The following is a 22030-nucleotide window of genomic DNA, read 5'->3' on the forward strand; positions in this document are numbered from 1 at the left end:
ACTAACCTTTAGATTGTTCACTTTCTTCTCTCGGAGTTTGGAAGCAAATGAGAGAAACATTTCCAATCAGAGAAATCACCAAGCAGAGTATCGCTATGACCAGCCCGATCAATTCAAAACTTGCTGTTCGTTCTAGACAAGAATGAAAATAAAAAAGAATGATTTAATTATTAATATAATGTGATTACAGTTCAGGTTCAGGTGCGTTTATTTGTACCCTTAAGTAGGTTTGTTTGCAGCCAGCAAGATAACACACAGATTACAGAACAGATGTAACAATGAACAACACATTAAAGAAAGGGGAACTATATATAAACCGACTAAAACATCATAAAAACCCCAAATAATTGTAAAAGTGCTCAATGTTCTCACAATAAGAAGCATAAGGGAGAGAGATATCTCAACCAATAATATCAAAAACAAAAATGATCTCTTCAGGCAGGGTCAAAATACGTTTTTGACATTTTTGCAAATATGGCTACAGCTTGTTCACTTCTGTGATAGCAGCAGGAACAAAGCTGTTTTTGTACCGCTGTGTTCTGCACGTTGGGACTAAAATCCTCCGTCCGGGGAGAAGCTGAAAATCACTGAGCAAAGGACGAGAATCATCGTTTATAATCGAGGTAGCTATCCTCTGCAACTGTCTCAGAGACGCCAGGAAGAGCTGAGACTCACCAATCAGACTCACCCCACATACCTCAGAACGGAGGTACAGAGCACTGAGGTGCAGGTTTGACTGAAACCATGACACCAAAGAACAAGACAAGACTGATTCAATAACAGCATGATAAAACATCATCGTTATGGTTCATGAAAGTACGACAGTTTCCTACAGACACAAACACTGTTTAGACTTTTTACAAACCGTTAGCTTCAAAGTTAAAATTCAAATCAATGATGGTCCCAATGTTTTTATAAGATTGCACTTACTCAATATTCTGACCTTTGAATAGTGGCATCGTTCACTTGAGTTTTCTTTCTAAAATCAATAATCATATGTTGAGTTTGAGATATGTTCAGCTGGAGGTAAGACTCCTCACACCTGGTACAAACTGGTCATTTACCGGGCCGTGGCTCGTCTCATTCTCTTGAAGCAGACATACAACAACGGAGCCATCGGCATATTTTATAAAGGATGTGTTTTATGATAAATATATGTGTTGAGATCATACCAATCTGCAATGAGACCATCATTTCACACTTTAATCTGCAGATTCTTAGCATAAAAAACGTTTGACCTTCAACATCTACTTTTGTCACATCTCCAAATATGTGCAGTTACAGAAACAGAGCTATTACGGCCGTCTGATTGTCGGCTCCTGAAAACATATAAAAACATATTGTGTTAAGATGTTACACTAAAATCTTTCAGGTGGATTCAACTGTTTGAAAATTAATGTTAAAAAATGATTCATATTGAATGCTCTGCAGTTACCTTTGATGTCAATCTTTGTCCCATTTCCAAACAATATCTCTCCACATGCGGCCACAGCACAGAAATAAGTCGAGGCGTCGGAGGAGTTGACGGTCTTTGAGAAGCTGTAGACACATTTCTGTGGAGAGTGAGTCTCTGGACTCTCCTCACATCCTCCAGATCTGTTTCCATGAGTGTAAATGACACTGGGATGATTTTCATCTGATCCGGCTCTGAACCAGAACACTCTGTGTTTCCCTGGACATGTGTTGTTTTCAGACTCAGAGAGAACAGAACACTGCAGAGTCATCAGGTCTCCAGGGTGGACTGGATCCTGTGAAATGTCTTGAACGACTGAGGTGATACTGGGCTCTGGTCCTGAATAAATTCAATACAAAGTAAATACGCTGGATTTGATAAAAATATTCAAAGTAGCTGCAGTTTAGAATTAAGAGAAAAACATCCTAGAAAGTATGCTCTATGTTTTTTCCTTATTCAGGGGACATTTGGTTGATTGCTGTCATAAATGGTGTTAGGTATTGTTTTAAAGAAGTTGAAGTGCATTTTATTTACCTTTAATCTGCAGAAATGTTCCTTTTAAAACTGTCATTTTAATCCACTCTTGTTTCACACAAAAGTAAAGTCCAGTGTCCCTGAGTTTTACTCCATTGATAATCACCACAAACGTTCCAGGCTCTTTTTTTGCTGTGAATCCAGGAGTTTCTTCAACATAGTCAGAATCAATGGCATTGGTTCCTCCCAAAACCTCAGGCAAATCACCAGAAACGAGCCGGAACCAGAATAATTGTATTAAATACTGAGAAGCGTTACGAGGACACGTCAGAGTCACATCATCTCCAACACCAACAGTCTTTGTCTCAAAGTTCTCATAGATGGTGCATCCTGAAGAAAATAAATATATGTCAGTGTTTAACAACAGAGAAAGATCATGTATGCTCAGTGCTAAAAATAAAACATATTAACCCTTAACAGATCAGAATTAGACGAGAAGATTGGACATAAACTTACGAGCAAGTGTGAGCGTCAGTAGAAAAACAAGAACAGACTTCATTTTCTCCTTCGTCCACTTAATACAGCAGTAGAATGAATTCGTATGAGAAGCTGCTTCTCCTTCATGGAACCATATAAAGTAGGAGGGAACAATCACAGGGCAATCTGATTGGCCCTTCATTATGAGGGTATTACTTTAAAACCACAGTGGAATTTTTTTTGACCGTCCTTCAAGCCAAAGCAGATGAAACGATAGCAGCAGCAAGCTTCTGTTTCAAGTTTTCATGGTGGGTTTCTGTACCTGCTGCTGAGTGGAAACACAATAACTACAGTTTTCTTCAGTATTTTCCACTCTGTATAAAAGAAGTGTATGAACACTGAAGCCAACCAGTGAGCACCAATGTTGGCATTTTTGCAAATACTACAATGGTTCTTTGGAACCAGAAGTGACCATATCTGGACCTGGATGTGGATACACATTAGTCCCTTACACACAGACACGCCCACTTCTGTGTTTGTGGTTTATTGTCCCTTTTGGAGTATTCTGTGAGGGTGTGTGGTCTTTGATGTGTGTGTGTTTGGAAGTGCTGCGGTACGTTCTGTAGGTTGTGAGGTGTAAGGTAGGTGTAAAGATGGCGGCCTGCTCAGACTCTGCGGCCTGGAGCTCTCCCATTAGATACCACCTGGATTTCCTCTCATCGTAAGGATTAAACATCACGCTTTGTACCATCGGGGTCTGGCCTGAGGGAGCAATGCCCAGGCTACAGGACTGCTTCGATGAGACAGACTGGTACATCTTCAAACTGACTGCCACCAACAACAACCACACAGACTTAAATGGTAAATGGACTTGAGCTTATATAACGCTTTTCTAGTCTTCCAACTACTCAAAGCGCTTTTACACCACATGTCACACCTACGCATTCACACCCTTTCACACACTGATGGTAGTGATGATCGTTATGTAGTATCATCCATCAGAAGTAACTAATCTCATTCAAACACCGCCACCGAAGCAGCAGGAGCAATTCGGGGTTAAGTGTCTTGCCCAAGGACACATCGGACATGTTGCTGCAGCTGGGGATCGAACCCTCGACCTTCCGGTTGAGAGGCGACGACTCTACCAACTGATCCACAGCCGCCTTAAACACCTTTGCCTTACCTCTGCTGCACTCAGCACCTTCTGCATGGGCAATATAACCACAGAGATGAACATACATGCACTCCCCAACCACAAACTGTGGATGAATGCAGCTATGGTTAACCTGTTGAAGGCTTGTGAAACTGCTTTCCGCACAGGTGGCCTACAGTACAGCCGGGTCCAGACTGAGGAAAGGCATCAGACAAGCGAAGCGCTGCTACAAAATGCGTATAGAGGAGCTCTGACTCCTGACGCATGTGGCATGGCATCAAGACCATAACAGGCTATGCAGGCAACAACAGCAGCCCAACACACACTGCCAACTCATCTCTCCCTGAGGACCTGAACCACGTCTTTGCCAGGTTTGATTGTAGAGACAATCTCAACAACCCATCACTGACACTGCAGGGGGACATGCCAGGTGGGCTGATGCTGAGCCCCTACTAGGTGAGACCGCCTCAGAACAACTTCATCCAAAACAAAGCCACTGATCGGGTTACAGGAAGGGCCCTGAAACACTGTGCAGGACAGCCAACAGCAGTGTTCACCAACCTATTTAACATCTCCCTGAAGCAGGCAACAGTCCCAACCTGCCTCAAGTTGGCCACAATTCCTCCAGTGCTAAAACAGACAGCAATCAGGTCACTGAGTCATTGACCACTGGCGCTGACACCGGTTGTGATGAAGTTCTTTGAACGCCTTGTTCTGGTACACATCAAGAGCAACATGCCACTCTCCTTGGACAAACACCCACAACACAACTGAGGACGCAGTGTCACTGGTCCTCCCCACTGCGCAGACACACTTTGATCAGCGGGATGCTGTTCATTCACTTCAGTTCAGCTCCGCTTTCAACCTAAACCACCCCCCCACAACCTGGCCACAAAACTGATCCCGCTGGGCATTAACACTCCTGTGCAGCTGGATCAATGTTTTCCTCACTGACAGGCCACAGACTGTGTCTATGGTAAAAGATGCACCCTAGGGTTCTGTACTGAGCCCTCTACTGTTCTCCCTCTCCACACACGACTGCAGACCCTCCCACAAGAATACCTCCGTTCTTAAGTTTGCAGACGACACCATCCTAGTTGGCTGAAACACCAACAACAATAAGTCAGCCTAGAGAACAGAGGTTGAGAACTGGGAGGCGAGACAACAACCTGATCCTCAATGCGGTGAAGATGAAGGAGATTGTCCTCGACTTCAGGAGGCTGAAGCCCAACATTAACGACAAGACAGCGGCGGTCGTGCACAGCTTCAAATACCTAAGTGCCCACGTCAGCCAGGACGCGACTTGGTCCATCAACACCTCAGCGATGGCCAAAAATGCTGTTCAGAGTCTCCACTTCCTGACATGCCTGAAGAAGGTGTGACTTCCAAATCAGCTGCTGGTGAACTTCTACATGTCAGACATAAAGAAGATAAAAAAGATCCAAACGATAACACGGGGGCATTAGCTTTAAATTCAAAATAAACAATACCAGACCACTTCCTACGCCTGCCGTCCGGTCTACACAGCACCTGACCCCCATGCCAATCCCTGAAGGTGGTGCGCCCACAGGGTGGCAGCTCCATGTTGTTTCTTCGGGTTGAACCCGATTGGGCCCCATGTAGGAAAGCCTGGCCACTAGACGCTTGCCGTCAGGCCCCCCCAGGTCTGGCTCCAGTGAGGTGGCCCAGTCTCTCACTTCCAAGGTATCTGTGTTCCCCTTCTGTTGCTTCTTGGAGGTTTCTGAATCACTCTTTGTTTGGATCTCACCTGGGACCTATGTGCCTTAGGAGACCCTAACAGGGGGTAATGCCCCCCAACAACACAAATTCCAGGTTCACAGGGACATGCAAACCCCTTCACCACCATAAGGTGGCCATTCATTTGGGGCTCAGCAGGATTGTGGGCCGGACCGTCGTGGTGAAGAGGGAACTACGCTGGAAGATTAAACCTACGATTAACCAGTCGATCTTCGCTCCAACCCTCAGCTGTGGTCATGAACTTCAGGAAGGAGAAACTTTTCATCCAGTCAAAATGTGTTAAAGCAACACCTTTATTAAAAATGAAAGAAATAGTCAAGAATATTATAAAAACTCTGCAGTAGAAGAAGAAAAACAAGCCAGTCCTCGTGTCATACAGAGTTTATTAAAAACAAAAAAGCTTTAAAATAAGAAATGCAACATAAATCCTCAAACACATCTTTCCTTTAATACAATCATCTTTGCCTTTGAATCAACACAAAAATAAAAGTTAAAAGTTAACATCTTTAAAACGAAAAAAAGAGAAACAGCGGACCAGCTTCTCTCCCACACAAGTGTTCCTGCAACCGCTTCAGAGACCACTCCACTACCAAGCAGAGGTAAGCTGCTCCACTGTTTGTCCCCACTACAGTGCACCTTGTGTTACTGAACATTACCCGACACACAGTCAGCACTCCAGCTTCCGTCCAGTTTTAGTGCACGACTGCAAATATTGTTTATCTTGCTAATACTCTACCTTTGGTGATAAAACCAATCTAACAATGATTGAACACAGATGAGTCAAAACATGTAAAACCATACACAAAACATTACAAAGGTTATTCTCTTCTTATGGTCACATTGCTGTAAGATTTTACATTCCCCACAGTCTTATAATATACATATCAAATATTTAATACGTCTTAAATGAGCACATCTTTTTATCCAGTCGGAGGAGTTCTGACCCCGGTGTAGATCGTCTCTTCTGTTGCTGCTTTGACTTTTCTCTTCTCTCTTTTGTCCGTTCTAATCTTAGAAAAAGTCGGTGCAGAATAAACCAACGAGTCCTCAGCGCTCTGAGGAAATAACAAAAAACAGTTTGAAGTCAGTATGCTGTTGATAAAGCTGTGCAGAGTATGTATCATGAATTTAGTTTCAACAGCAACATGAGGGTGAAACTTTTGACCTGCGAGAAAGTTTGCATGAGCGCTATAAACGACCAACGGTATAAACGACCGCATAAACGACCAACGGTTAACGGGTGGACAACTTTCTCGCCGTGAATCAGTCAAAGTCTGTCTAAGTAGTTCTGACAAATAATGTTAGCATGCGTTGCTAACTCATCAGGGGACAGTAAGGTTATTCGTACAACATCAGGTCATTATATGGTAATGTCAGCTACCTGAGAAAAAATAGGATGAGCCTGCAGATATTTCTATAAACTTAGAAAAAGCAAAACAATATTCCAACAAATGATTCTCGTTGAATCTTTTCTGAAGTATCTCACCTGCTGGCGTCGTCGATCTGCTGCAGGATGTGTTTGCAGATCTTCAGCAGCTGTGATATCAATTTAAAAAAAAGATGTAAGTGTTTAATTTACACAAAGATATAAAGTTAATATTTGCTCAATACTTTATTTATTTATTGGAGATAATGTTCTGTTACCTTTGCTGGAATCACACGATTTAGTCTTGATGATATGAATCAGGAAAGCTATAATAATCAAGCTTATAGCCAAAGCAGCTGATAACAGAAACAGAGCTATTACGGCCGTCTGATTGTCGGCTCCTGAAAACATATAAAAACTTATTGTGTTAAGATGTTTCACTAAAATCTTCCAGGTGGATTCAATTGTTTGAAAATGAATGTTAAAAAATGATTCATATTGAATGCTCTGCAGTTACCTTTGAAGTCAATCTTTTTCCCTTTTCCAAACAATATCTCTCCACATGCGGCCACAGCACAGAAATAAGTCGAGGCGTCGGAGGAGTTGACGGTCTTTGAGAAGCTGTAGACACATTTCTGTGGAGAGTGAGTCTCTGGACTCTTCTCACATCCTCCAGGTCTGTTTCCATGAGTGTAAATGACACTGGGATGAGTTTCATCTGATCCGGCTCTGAACCAGAACACTCTGTGTTTCCCTGGACATGTGTTGTTTTCAGACTCAGAGAGAACAGAACACTGCAGAGTCATCAGGTCTCCTGGGTGGACTGGATCCTGTGAAATGTCTTGAACGACTGAGGTGATACTGGGCTCTGGTCCTGAATAAATTCAACACAAAGTAAATACGCTGGATTTGTTAAAAATATTCAAAGTAGCTGCAGTTTAGAATTAAGAGAAAAACATCCTAGAAAGTATGCTGTATGTTTTTTCCTTATTCAGGGGACATTTGGTTGATTGCTGTCATAAATGGTGTTAGGTATTATTTTAAAGAAGTTGAAGTGCATTTTATTTACCTTTAATTTGCAGAAATGTTCCTTTTAAAACTGTCATTTTAATCCACTCTTGTTTCACACAAAAGTAAAGTCCAGTGTCCCCGAGTTTTACTCCATTAATAATCACCACAAACGTGCCAGGCTCTTTTCTTGATGTGAATCCAGGAGTTTCTTCAACAAGGTCAGAATCAATGGCATTGGTTCCTCCCAAAACCTCAGGCAAATCACCAGAAACGAGCCGGAACCAGAATAATTGTATTAAATCCTGAGAAGCGTTACGAGGACACGTCAGAGTCACATCATCTCCAACACCAACAGTCTTTGTCTCAAAGTTTGTCAGTGTTTAACAACAGAGAAAGATCATGTATGCTCTGTGCTAAAAATAAAACATATTAACCCTTAAAAGATCAGAATTAGACGAGAAGATTGGACATAAACTTACGAGCAAGTGTGAGCGTCAGTAGAAAACAAGAACAGACTTCATTTTCTCCTCCGTCCACTTAATACAGCAGTAAAATTAACTCGTATGAGAAGCTGCTTCTCCTTCATAGAACCATATAAAGTAGGAGGGAACAATCACAGAGCAATCTGATTGGCCCTTCATTATGAGGGTATTACTTTAAAACCACAGTGGAAATTCAAGCCAAAGCACATGAAACAATAGCAGCAGCAAGCTTCTGTTTCAAGTTTTCATGGTGGGTTTCTGTACCTGCTGCTGAGTGGAAACACAATAACTACAGTTTTCATTAGTATTTTCCACTCTGTATAAAAGAAGCATACGTATGAACACTGAAGTCAACCAGTTATTTGTGAAAGCATCAATTTTGAAGTCAAAAGTCTTTGGATGAGGATGTCGACACACATTATCTGGTTGAGCTGCACGTGCCCAGGAAAATCTCAGAATCTATTTGTCTGGTCTGTTCTTGCTGTCCCCCAAAACACTTGAAGACAAATGTTATATCAAGACGCTTTACAGAGAGCAGGTAAAGACGTTACTCATTGTTATGTTACAAAATAATATTAGGATAGACTACCTCCCATAGTACATTTAGAGACCGTAGGTACCACGAGCAGGCCTGATAACTGAAGGCTCTACCTCCCGTAGTACATTTAGAGACCGTAGGTACCACGAGCAGGCCTGATAACTGAAGACTCTACCTCCCATAGTACATTTAGAGACCGTAGGTACCACGAGCAGACCTGATAACTGAAGGCTCTACCTCCCATGGTACATTTAGAGACCGTAGGTACCACGAGCAGACCTGATAACTGAAGGCTCTACCTCCCATGGTACATTTAGAGACCGTAGGTACCACGAGCAGGCCTGATAACTGAAGGCTCTACCTCCCGTAGTACATTTAGAGACCGTAGGTACCACGAGCAGGCCTGATCACTGAAGACTCTACCTCCCATAGTACATTTAGAGACTGTACCACGAGCAGGCCTGATAACTGACGGTTCTACCTCCCATAGTACATTTAGAGACTGTACCAGGAGCAGGCCTGATAACTGAAGGCTCTACCTCCCATAGTACATTTAGAGACCGTAGGTACCACGAGCAGGCCTGATAACTGAAGGCTCTACCTCCCGTAGTACATTTAGAGACCGTAGGTACCACGAGCAGGCCTGATAACTGAAGGCTCTACCTCCCGTAGTACATTTAGAGACGGTAGGTACCACGAGCAGGCCTGATAACTGAAGGCTCTACCTCCCATGGTACATTTAGAGACCGTAGGTACCACGAGCAGACCTGATAACTGAAGGCTCTACCTCCCGTAGTACATTTAGAGACCGTAGGTACCACGAGCAGGCCTGATAACTGAAGGCTCTACCTCCCATGGTACATTTAGAGACCGTAGGTACCACGAGCAGACCTGATAACTGAAGGCTCTACCTCCCATGGTACATTTAGAGACCGTAGGTACCACGAGCAGGCCTGATAACTGAAGGCTCTACCTCCCGTAGTACATTTAGAGACCGTAGGTACCACGAGCAGGCCTGATAACTGAAGACTCTACCTCCCATAGTACATTTAGAGACTGTACCACGAGCAGGCCTGATAACTGAAGGCTCTACCTCCCATAGTACATTTAGAGACTGTACCAGGAGCAGGCCTGATAACTGAAGGCTCTACCTCCCATAGTACATTTAGAGACCGTAGGTACCACGAGCAGGCCTGATAACTGAAGGCTCTACCTCCCGTAGTACATTTAGAGACCGTAGGTACCACGAGCAGGCCTGATAACTGAAGGCTCTACCTCCCGTAGTACATTTAGAGACCGTAGGTACCACGAGCAGGCCTGATAACTGAAGACTCTACCTCCCATAGTACATTTAGAGACTGTACCACGAGCAGGCCTGATAACTGAAGGCTCTACCTCCCATAGTACATTTAAAGACTGTACCACGAGCAGGCCTGATAACTGAAGGCTCTACCTCCCATAGTACATTTAGAGACCGTAGGTACCACGAGCAGGCCTGATAACTGAAGGCTCTACCTCCCGTAGTACATTTAGAGACCGTAGGTACCACGAGCAGGCCTGATAACTGAAGGCTCTACCTCCCGTAGTACATTTAGAGACCGTAGGTACCACGAGCAGGCCTGATAACTGAAGGCTCTACCTCCCATGGTACATTTAGAGACCGTAGGTACCACGAGCAGACCTGATAACTGAAGGCTGTACCTCCCGTAGTACATTTAGAGACCGTAGGTACCACGAGCAGGCCTGATAACTGAAGGCTCTACCTCCCATGGTACATTTAGAGACCGTAGGTACCACGAGCAGACCTGATAACTGAAGGCTCTACCTCCCATGGTACATTTAGAGACCGTAGGTACCACGAGCAGGCCTGATAACTGAAGGCTCTACCTCCCGTAGTACATTTAGAGACCGTAGGTACCACGAGCAGACCTGATAACTGAAGGCTCTACCTCCCATGGTACATTTAGAGACCGTAGGTACCACGAGCAGGCCTGATAACTGAAGGCTCTACCTCCCATGGTACATTTAGAGACCGTAGGTACCACGAGCAGACCTGATAACTGAAGGCTCTACCTCCCATGGTACATTTAGAGACCGTAGGTACCACGAGCAGGCCTGATAACTGAAGGCTCTACCTCCCGTAGTACATTTAGAGACCGTAGGTACCACGAGCAGGCCTGATAACTGAAGACTCTACCTCCCATAGTACATTTAGAGACTGTACCACGAGCAGGCCTGATAACTGAAGGCTCTACCTCCCATAGTACATTTAGAGACTGTACCAGGAGCAGGCCTGATAACTGAAGGCTCTACCTCCCATAGTACATTTAGAGACCGTAGGTACCACGAGCAGGCCTGATAACTGAAGGCTCTACCTCCCGTAGTACATTTAGAGACCGTAGGTACCACGAGCAGGCCTGATAACTGAAGGCTCTACCTCCCGTAGTACATTTAGAGACCGTAGGTACCACGAGCAGGCCTGATAACTGAAGACTCTACCTCCCATAGTACATTTAGAGACTGTACCACGAGCAGGCCTGATAACTGAAGGCTCTACCTCCCATAGTACATTTAAAGACTGTACCACGAGCAGGCCTGATAACTGAAGGCTCTACCTCCCATAGTACATTTAGAGACCGTAGGTACCACGAGCAGGCCTGATAACTGAAGGCTCTACCTCCCGTAGTACATTTAGAGACCGTAGGTACCACGAGCAGGCCTGATAACTGAAGGCTCTACCTCCCGTAGTACATTTAGAGACCGTAGGTACCACGAGCAGGCCTGATAACTGAAGGCTCTACCTCCCATGGTACATTTAGAGACCGTAGGTACCACGAGCAGACCTGATAACTGAAGGCTGTACCTCCCGTAGTACATTTAGAGACCGTAGGTACCACGAGCAGGCCTGATAACTGAAGGCTCTACCTCCCATGGTACATTTAGAGACCGTAGGTACCACGAGCAGACCTGATAACTGAAGGCTCTACCTCCCATGGTACATTTAGAGACCGTAGGTACCACGAGCAGGCCTGATAACTGAAGGCTCTACCTCCCGTAGTACATTTAGAGACCGTAGGTACCACGAGCAGACCTGATAACTGAAGGCTCTACCTCCCATGGTACATTTAGAGACCGTAGGTACCACGAGCAGGCCTGATAACTGAAGGCTCTACCTCCCATGGTACATTTAGAGACCGTAGGTACCACGAGCAGACCTGATAACTGAAGGCTCTACCTCCCATGGTACATTTAGAGACCGTAGGTACCACGAGCAGACCTGATAACTGAAGGCTCTACCTCCCATGGTACATTTAGAGACCGTAGGTACCACGAGCAGACCTGATAACTGAAGGCTCTACCTCCCATGGTACATTTAGAGACCGTAGGTACCACGAGCAGACCTGATAACTGAAGGCTCTACCTCCCATGGTACATTTAGAGACCGTAGGTACCACGAGCAGACCTGATAACTGAAGGCTCTACCTCCCATAGTACATTTAGAGACCGTAGGTACCACGAGCAGGCCTGATAACTGAAGGCTCTAAGATAAGATAAGATAAGATAAGATAATCCTTTATTTATCCCACAATGGGGAAATTTACAATGTTACAGCAGCAAAGAGCAAAGATTGCACACAAAAAGTGAACACAGTACAATTTAAATTAAAAAAAAAAGAAAAAATAAGAATGTACAAAAAAAAAATGGATACTAAAAAATAGATTTAAAAAAAAAAAAAAAATCAGCTTTTGACAAAAGTGTAGTCCGTAATATTCCATGTAACACAGACATGCACACAGTGCACATAAAGTGTAACATGTTATTGCACAAAGTGGTTTGATAAACATTATATAACATTAATATAACATTATTATTGCTTATTGCACAAAGTCAGATTGAATTGTCCAGTTGTGTGTGTGTTTTGTGATCTACTGGGAGCAGGCTTGGTTAAACAGTCTGACTGCAGCAGGAAGGAAGGACCTGCGGTATCTCTCCTTCTGACACCGCGGGTGGCGAAGCCTGCCGCTGAAGGAGCTGCCCAGAGCTGTTACAGTTCCATGCAGGGGGTGGGAAACGTTCTCCATCAGGGATGATAGCTTTGCCATCAACCTTCTGTCTCCCACCACCTCAACAGGGTCCAGGGGGCAGCCCAGGACAGAGCTGGCCTTCGTCACCAGTTTGTTCAGTCTGTTCCTGTCTGCAGCTGTAGTGCTGCTGCTCCAGCAGATCACTCCGTACAGGATGGCTGATGCACAGAGTCATAAAAAGTCCTCAGGAGTGCTCCCTGCACACCGAGTCTCCTCGGCAGATGAAGTCTGCTCTGGCCTTTCTTGTAGAGAGCTTGTGTGTTATCAGTTCAGTCCAGCTTATTGTTCAGGTGAACACCCAGGTACTTATAAGAGTCCACTATCTCAATGTCCTTTCCCTGGATGTTCACTAGTATGGGAGAAGTGGGTCTGCATCCGCATTGATCTGAAGCCAGTTCCGTTGGCACCAGTCCACAAAGTCCAGGTTGAGTTCTCTGTACTCGCCCTCGTCTCTATCAGTGATGAGGCCGACAATTGCAGAGTCATCAGAGAACTACTGCAGGTTACAGTTAGGTGTCTTGCATCACATTGCTGCCTAACTGAAGGCTCTACCTCCCATAGTACATTTAGAGACTATAGGTACCACGAGCAGGCCTGATAACTGAAGGCTCTACCTCCCATAGTACATTTAGAGACTGTAGGTACCACGAGCAGGTCTGATAACTGAAGGCTCTACCTCCCATAGTACATTTAGAGACTGTAGGTACCACGAGCAGGCCTGATAACTGAAGGCTCTACCTCCCGTAGTACATTTAGAGACTGTACCACGAGCAGACCTGATAACTGAAGGCTCTACCTCCCGTAGTACATTTAGAGACTGTAGGTACCACGAGCAGGTCTGATAACTGAAGGCTCTACCTCCCGTAGTACATTTAGAGACTGTAGGTACCACGAGCAGGCCTGATAACTGAAGGCTCTACCTCCCATGGTACATTTAGAGACCGTAGGTACCACGAGCAGGTCTGATAACTGAAGGCTCTACCTCCCATGGTACATTTAGAGACCGTAGGTACCACGATCAGGCCTGATAACTGAAGGCTCTACCTCCCATAGTACATTTAGAGACCGTAGGAACCACGAGCAGGCCTGATAACTGAAGGCTCTACCTCCCATAGTACATTCAGAGTCCGTACTTAGGCTTGCATTCTGGGAGCGTAATGTTCCTGAAGGGTAATACAACATTATCAGCTCCTTAAGATAAGATTTTTCCTGATCAGAGCTTTGTAAGAGAGGAAAGGATTTTAAATTATATTCTAGATTTTATTGGGAGCCAGTGCAAAGAAGCCAATTAAAGAGAAATGTGATCCCTTTTCCTAGTTCTTGCCACTACAGCTGCAGCATTTTGTACTATTTGAAGAGTCTTCAGAGACTTACCAAGGTAGCCGTCTAGTGTGCAGCCAGCCTTATTTTATGAAGCCATAAACTCCCACTACATATCTCTTGTTGAGGCCAAACAGAGCAGGTACAAACCAGTGAGAGATTAGCACCTCCCCTCTGGCTGGTGAAAAACACAATAAAAACACTTCACATTGCTGCCTTTTCCTAAACCTGAGTTGTTGTTGTGATACTATTTCTAATAAAAACAGTATTATAGCTCTCTCACTTTAAAGAAGGTAATAGAAAAGTTAAGTTGAACTTCCTGAGATTCAAACAGAGTGCAGCAACAGAAAAAAGCCTCTTTGTATTCACACCTCGATGTGAAGCCTAACCACAACGGCACTCGAGTTTCCATGCATGACTTGGTCTTCAGCTGTGACTGTGAATGTGTGTTCATCTGTTTGTTTGTGTGTTTTGTTCAAAAAGTTGACCACAGGCAGAACACCTAAAAGTTTTAATGCACAGTGAACTAACCACTAGCATGCAAGAAATATCTCCTAAACTGTTTCTGCTTCATGCTTTGTCTCTCTCTCACTTAAAGTCAGTAACTTTATATGCACAGTTATGTCCAGCTACAGTTACAGCTCAAAAAGGCAATTTTTTTTCAACCTTTATTTACAATCGAGACATCATTGAGGGGCGGACTAGACTTTAGGGGTGGAGCATGCTTGAGCAAAGTACAGATTGCCCAGTGTGAGTGCGCCCTCAAACCTGACTGATATGGGCTCATGATTTTGGTTCTGGAAAGAAAATCTTTAAACTAGTCATTTATTAAGAATTCTATATTGTTTGGCCTGTAATTATTGAGATTACCCTTGTCACCTCCCTTATGTAGGAGCAGGTGATGGGTTTGTGGAGCATGCTCAAAACGCCTAGTCTAGTTTGGGTCTGACTGAGGTAGGACGTAGGTCAAGCAGCAGTAAAATCAACTGCTGCTTGCCGGTTTCAGTCCTCATGGTTTCCTGTACACAAAAAAACAGGGAATGTGGCAGAACCCTAAACTTGCAATAAAATCACTCTGCCAACTAGCCTTTAAGAGGAGTATTGCAGCACTAAGGAGCAAGCATGTTTCAACATTTAAAGGTAGAATATGCAATATTTTACACATAAATATAGCAGAAATCCAGTATATCCTCTGAAAATAACTCTGAGTCATGACTGTCATGAGAGTCCCGTGGTATCTACACACTGTTTACATGGACGAGCCGGCTGGCCGGCTCATCCCCTTGCGTATAAAAGTTGTTTAGTTGAGGGACTAGAGAAAAGAAGAATAACATACTTTACTCATTGCTTATTTGAATGTCACGTAAGTGTTTTTAGATCACAGTCATTTGGTGTAAGTTCACATGCAATGTGAAGCTACCAGCAAACTAAAGAGCGCTGCAACGGGAGACGTGGAGCAGCAGTAAAAAACGGCGCACTAAAAAAGCAGATATATATTGTTAATTGACATGCAACATTTAAAAGGTTACCAATCCTGCCTTATGCTGTGATAGCCTATTTGGGTTGTACATAAAAGTAAGGTGGATTTAACTTCATCAAAAAAATTCAATATTTGTGTGTTTCTGAGCACAAACAATTACATTTGCACATGCTGTCTGACAGACGGCTGAGGTGCTTGGAGGGGGGTCTAGAATGTTGGTGGTCCTAGTGTTAATGGATCAAGCAAATGTGTAAAACTTAAAGTCTTGTATTTACTTAAAATGCTGCAGTGATGATGTCCTATTTGTGTTTTTGTGCAGAATCTTCAAGGCTCGATTGTAAAGGTGCTCTACAGATTTCTGACAGGTTGTTCTGGGACCAGGCAGCTAAATCAGAAGACAATATGGCACCCTATTATCTCAAAGAAAGATCTGTGGTTTCTGATTGAACATCCCTGAAGTCAACCAGTGGTGTGTAAAAGCATCAACATGTGCATTTTGACAAATACCCCGATGGTTCTTTAGAATCAGAAGAGACCATTTTTGGACCTGGATGTGGATACACAGTCATTTTAACGCACACATGCCCCCTTCTCTGTGTGTGGTTTAACATCCCTTTTGGAGTGTTCTGTGAGTGTGTTGAGTCGTCCGTGTGCATATGTTTGCAAACCGTGCGTTGCATTCTATATCGTATAGGCTCCACCCTCTAAGGCTATTGCTATTGGATTTATCACTTGCGAACCTGCGCAGCACTAAAAGAGTTGTATGTTGCGGTCCACCCCCATCCACAAGGTGGGCCCCTCCCATGGCAACCTTTTTCTGGAGTGAGAGTCACCACCATGGTGGCGGGGCAGCGTCCTGCTCCCCCCTCATCCAGGGACCTGCTGACGGCCCGTCTGGCAGACCAGTCCCACCAATGTGCCAATCAGGCGTCAGCAGCGACCAACAACCTGTCCAAGCCCATCCACGAGGAGGGCCCCGCCCCAGGTCTCCCCTGAGGTATAAAAGCGACTCAGACTGTGTCATCTGTTCCCTCTTTTCTTCGTGTTTGAACTTGTTTTTATGTGAATGTTTACATTTATATCAGACTCCAAAACAACACCCAGATTTCTTGCTTGATGTGTGGCTTCTGTGAAATTGATGGTAAATGAGCGCTGACTCATGATCCCTCCTGTTTGGGACCGAATACAGTTATTTTGTTTGAAAAAGGAGAAGGCCAAGAATAGACCCTTGGGGGACCCCACATGTAATCATTTCATGTTCAGAAACATTTTTACAACCTGAAATAAAGTATTTTCTACCTTGAAAGTAAAGAATACAGCCGTGCAAGTGGAATGACACTACAGTGTTCTGTATTTATGACTTTATAAAATCATAGCAGCTTATATGAGTATTCATAGAGGCCAGTCTGACTTTGGGGCCTTGTAATACCCAGTTATGCCGTTCTTTCAAGCCAAACAGAGTCATAGCAGGTGGCGGTTCAACATGAGTCTGGTTCTGATCCAGGCTTCTGCCTGTTCAACATGAGTCTGGTTCTGATCCAGGCTTCTGCCTGTTCAACATGAGTCTGGTTCTGATCCAGGTTTCTCTTTGTAAAAAGCAATTTTTTTATCTTCCCATTGTTACTTTGCTAAATGTTTGTCTGCTGATGGATGAATTTTGTGTTTCTGTAAATATAATAAAGAGTGAAGTGCAGAGCGGCTGTTTTTGTAGAAAACATTTATTATGAATTGGTGCTGAACAAATAAAGATTGATTGACTGAATGATTGATTACCTCCAAATGATAACGAGACATTTGACAGAACCCTGAAAATGTAAAGCAGATTTAGAAACATGTATTTCTTATCCTCCCAACATGTGGTGTGATGTTTCCTCATAAACAAAGCGCTCATGGACTTACAGAAAGAACAACGCAGGAGACCCGGTAAGCCTGAATGTTACAGTCCTTTAATCCAAGGAGGTTTGACAAATACATTTTATTATGAATTATAGAATATCATTTGCATACACATACCAATACAGTCACAACCTGAGTGATAGAATATTCATAGCACCTCCTTAAGTTATCTAAGTGTAGATATTTGGAGGTAATCAGCATTTTCTTAAGCTTTAAACAAACTAAAATCAGCTAAATCAAATGTAGCCAAACAGACCTTTTCACTCACTAATTCAAACCAAAATCCTTCACAGCAGCACACATCCTTTTCCTCTGCGCTACTTTTGCATCCTTCACTGCACCATGGTCAGCTTTCCTCATGGTGAAGACCACAGCAGAGTAAACTTTAGTCTCCTCATCAATCTGGGCAAAGATAGACATGAACAGTTAAACGGACAAAAACATAAGGACAACATGAACATCTTTAAATGATTTACCTGTTGATTTTTCACCCTCTCGCTGTTTAATTGCAGGACGACAGCAGCTGGATAATGAAACAGAAAATACATGCAGAGTTAAAATGAAAGATGAAGAAGGTTTGATGATTTTTTGCTGCTTAGAGAACGAGTTCGTCTAATTACTTGAGCCAACAACCACAGCTGTTAGGAAGATTATAACCCGGCAGAAAAGTGTCTTCCTCCTTCTGAGAACACGTTGTTACATGAAATTGTATAATGCTTTTAGAACGGGTCATCGTCACTAACCTTTAGATTGTTCACTTTCTTCTCTCGGAGTTTGGAAGCAAATGAGAGAAACATTTCCAATCAGAGAAATCACCAAGCAGAGTATCGCTATGACCAGCCCGATCAATTCAAAACTTGCTGTTCGTTCTAGACAAGAATGAAAATAAAAAAGAATGATTTAATTATTAATATAATGTGATTACAGTTCAGGTTCAGGTGCGTTTATTTGTACCCTTAAGTAGGTTTGTTTGCAGCCAGCAAGATAACACACAGATTACAGAACAGATGTAACAATGAACAACACATTAGAGAAAGGGGAACTATATATAAACCGACTAAAACATCATAAAAACCCCAAATAATTATAAAAGTGCTCAATGTTCTCACAATAAGAAGCATAAGGGAGAGAGATATCTCAACCAATAATATCAAAAACAAAAATGATCTCTTCAGGCAGGTTAAAAATAAGTTTTTGACATGAAAAAAAAAATCCTCCGTCCGGGGAGAAGCTGAAAATCACTGAGCAAAGGACGAGAATCATCGTTTATAATCGAGGTAGCTATCCTCTGCAACTGTCTCAGAGACGCCAGGTAGAGATGAGACTCACCAATCAGACTCACCCCACATACCTCAGAACGGAGGTACAGAGCACTGAGGTGCAGGTTTGACTGAAACCATGACACCAAAGAACAAGACAAGACTGATTCAATAACAGCATGATAAAACATCATCATTATGGTTCATGAAAGTACGACAGTTTCCTACAGACACAAACACTGTTTAGACTTTTTACAAACCGTTAGCTTCAAAGTTAAAATTCAAATCAATGATGGTCCCAATGTTTTTATAAGATTGCACTTACTCAATATTCTGACCTTTGAATAGTGGCATCGTTCACTTGAGTTTTCTTTCTAAAATCAATAATCATATGTTGAGTTTGAGATATGTTCAGCTGGAGGTAAGACTCCTCACACCTGGTACAAACTGGTCATTTACCGGGCCGTGGCTCGTCTCATTCTCTTGAAGCAGACATACAACAACGGAGTCATCGGCATATTTTATAAAGGATGTGTTTTATGATAAATATATGTGTTGAGATCACACCAATCTGCAATGAGACCATCATTTCACACTTTAATCTGCAGATTCTTAGCATAAAAAACGTTTGACCTTCAACATCTACTTTTGTCACATCTCCAAATATGTGCAGTTACAGAAACAGAGCTATTACGGTTGTCTGATTGTCGGCTCCTGAAAACATATAAAAACATATTGTGTTAAGATGTTACATTAAAATCTTCCAGGTAGATTCAACTGTTTGAAAATGAATGTTAAAAAATGATTCATATTGAATGCTGTGCAGTTACCTTTGATGTCAATCTTTGTCCCATTTCCAAACAATATCTCTCCACATGCGGCCACAGCACAGAAATAAGTCGAGGCGTCGGAGGAGTTGACGGTCTTTGAGAAGCTGTAGACACATTTCTGTGGAGAGTGAGTCTCTGGACTCTCCTCACATCCTCCAGATCTGTTTCCATGAGTGTAAATGACACTGGGATGATTTTCATCTGATCCGGCTCTGAACCAGAACACTCTGTGTTTCCCTGGACATGTGTTGTTTTCAGACTCAGAGAGAACAGAACACTGCAGAGTCATCAGGTCTCCTGGGTGGACTGGATCCTGTGAAATGTCTTGAACGACTGAGGTGATACTGGGCTCTGGTCCTGAATAAATTCAACACAAAGTAAATATGCTGGATTTGTTAAAAATATTCAAAGTAGCTGCAGTTTAGAATTAAGAGAAAAAAATCCTAGAAAGTATGAAAACATGTTTTTTCCTTATTCAGGGGACATTTGGTTGATTGCTGTCATAAATAGTGTTAGGTATTATTTTAAAGGAGTTGAAGTGCATTTTATTTACCTTTAATCTGCAGAAATGTTCCTTTTAAAACTGTCATTTTAATACTCTCTCGTTTCACACAAATGTAAAGTCCAGTGTCCCCGACTTTTACTCTATTAATAATCACTACAAATGTTCCAGGCTCTTTTCTTGCTGTGAATCGAGGCTTTTCTTCAACATCAACAAGGTCAGAATCAATGGAATTGGTTCCTCCCAAAACCTCAGGCAAATCTCCAGAAACGAGCCGGAACCAGAATAATTGTGTTGAAGATAAAGAAGTGTCACGAGGACACGTCAGAGTCACATCATCTCCAACACCAACAGTCTTTGTCTCAAAGTTCTCATAGATGGTGCATCCTGAAGAAAATAAATATGTTGTTGTTTAACAACAGAGAAAGATCATGTATGCTCTGTGCTAAAAATAAAACATATTAACCCTTAAAAGATCAGAATTAGACGAGAAGATTGGACATAAACTTACGAGCAAGTGTGAGCGTCAGTAGAAAAACAAGAACAGACTTCATTTTCTCCTTCGTCCACTTAATACAGCAGTAGAATGAACTCGTATGAGAAGCTGCTTCTCCTTCATAGAACCATATAAAGTAGGAGGGAACAATCACAGGGCAATCTGATTGGCCCTTCATTATGAGGGTATTACTTTACAACCACAGTGGAATTTTTTTTGACCGTCCTTCAAGCTAAAGCACATGAAACAATAGCAGCAGCAAGCTTCTGTTTCAAGTTTTCATGGTGGGTTTCTGTACCTGCTGCTGAGCGGAAACACACTAACTACAGTTTTCTTCATTTTTTTCCACTCTGTATAAAAGAAGTGTATGAACACTGAAGCCAACCAGTGAGCACCAATGTTGACATTTTTGCAAATACTACAATGGTTCTTTGGAACCAGAAGTGACCATATCTGGACCTGGATGTGGATACACATTAGTCCCTTACACACAGACACGCCCACTTCTGTGTTTGTGGTTTATTGTCCCTTTTGGAGTATTCTGTGAGGGTGTGTGGTCTTTGATGTGTGTGTGTTTGTGTATGTGTAAAGATGGCGGCCTGCTCAGACTCTGCGGCCTGGAGCTCTCCCATTAGATACCACCTGGATTTCCCAACAAAAGGAAATAAATCCTTGGACCATGTTTACTGCAACATAGCAGGGGTTTACAAAGCGTCCCCCTCCCCCACATTGGCCGGTCTGACCACATCAGCCTGCTTGTGACCCCCATATACAGACCTCTCATCGTAAGGATTAAACATCACGCTTTGTACCATCGGGGTCTGGCCTGAGGGAGCAATGCCCAGGCTCCAGGACTGCTTCAATGAGACAGACTGGTACATCTTCAAACAAACTGCCACCAACAACAACCACACAGACTTAAACACCTTTGCCTTACCTCTGCTGCACTCAGCACCTTCTGCATGGGCAATATAACCACAGAGATGAACATACATGCACTCCCCAACCGCAAACTGTGGATGAATGCAGCTATGGTTAACCTGTTGAAGGCTTGTGAAACTGCTTTCCGCACAGGTGGCCTACAGTACAGCCGGGTCCAGACTGAGGAAAGGCATCAGACAAGCGAAGCGCTGCTACAAAATGCGTATAGAGGAGCTCTGACTCCTGACGCATGTGGCATGGCATCAAGACCATAACAGGCTATGCAGGCAACAACAGCAGCCCAACACACACTGCCAACTCATCTCTCCCTGAGGACCTGAACCACGTCTTTGCCAGGTTTGATTGTAGAGACAATCTCAACAACCCATCACTGACACTGCAGCGGGACATGCCAGGTGGGCTGATGCTGAGCCCCTACTAGGTGAGACCGCCTCAGAACAACTTCATCCAAAACAAAGCCACTGATCGGGTTACAGGAAGGGCCCTGAAACACTGCGCAGGACAGCCA

At 43.3% G+C, this 22030-nt stretch overlaps 1 long non-coding RNA gene across 1 annotated transcript; it reads right to left on the minus strand.

Annotated features, from left to right (window-relative positions):
- Positions 1-5678: 5678 nt before the first annotated feature.
- Positions 5679-7084, minus strand: LOC110005821 (uncharacterized). Its single transcript, XR_002279186.3, has 3 exons — positions 6960-7084; positions 6802-6851; positions 5679-6370 (listed from the first exon to the last, which is right to left on the minus strand). It is a non-coding gene; the product is annotated as an uncharacterized lncRNA (long non-coding RNA).
- Positions 7085-22030: the final 14946 nt, after the last annotated feature.

Source organism: Labrus bergylta, chromosome 9 (genome assembly GCF_963930695.1).
Source record: "Labrus bergylta chromosome 9, fLabBer1.1, whole genome shotgun sequence".
In the NCBI taxonomy this organism is placed as follows: domain Eukaryota; kingdom Metazoa; phylum Chordata; class Actinopteri; order Labriformes; family Labridae; genus Labrus; species Labrus bergylta.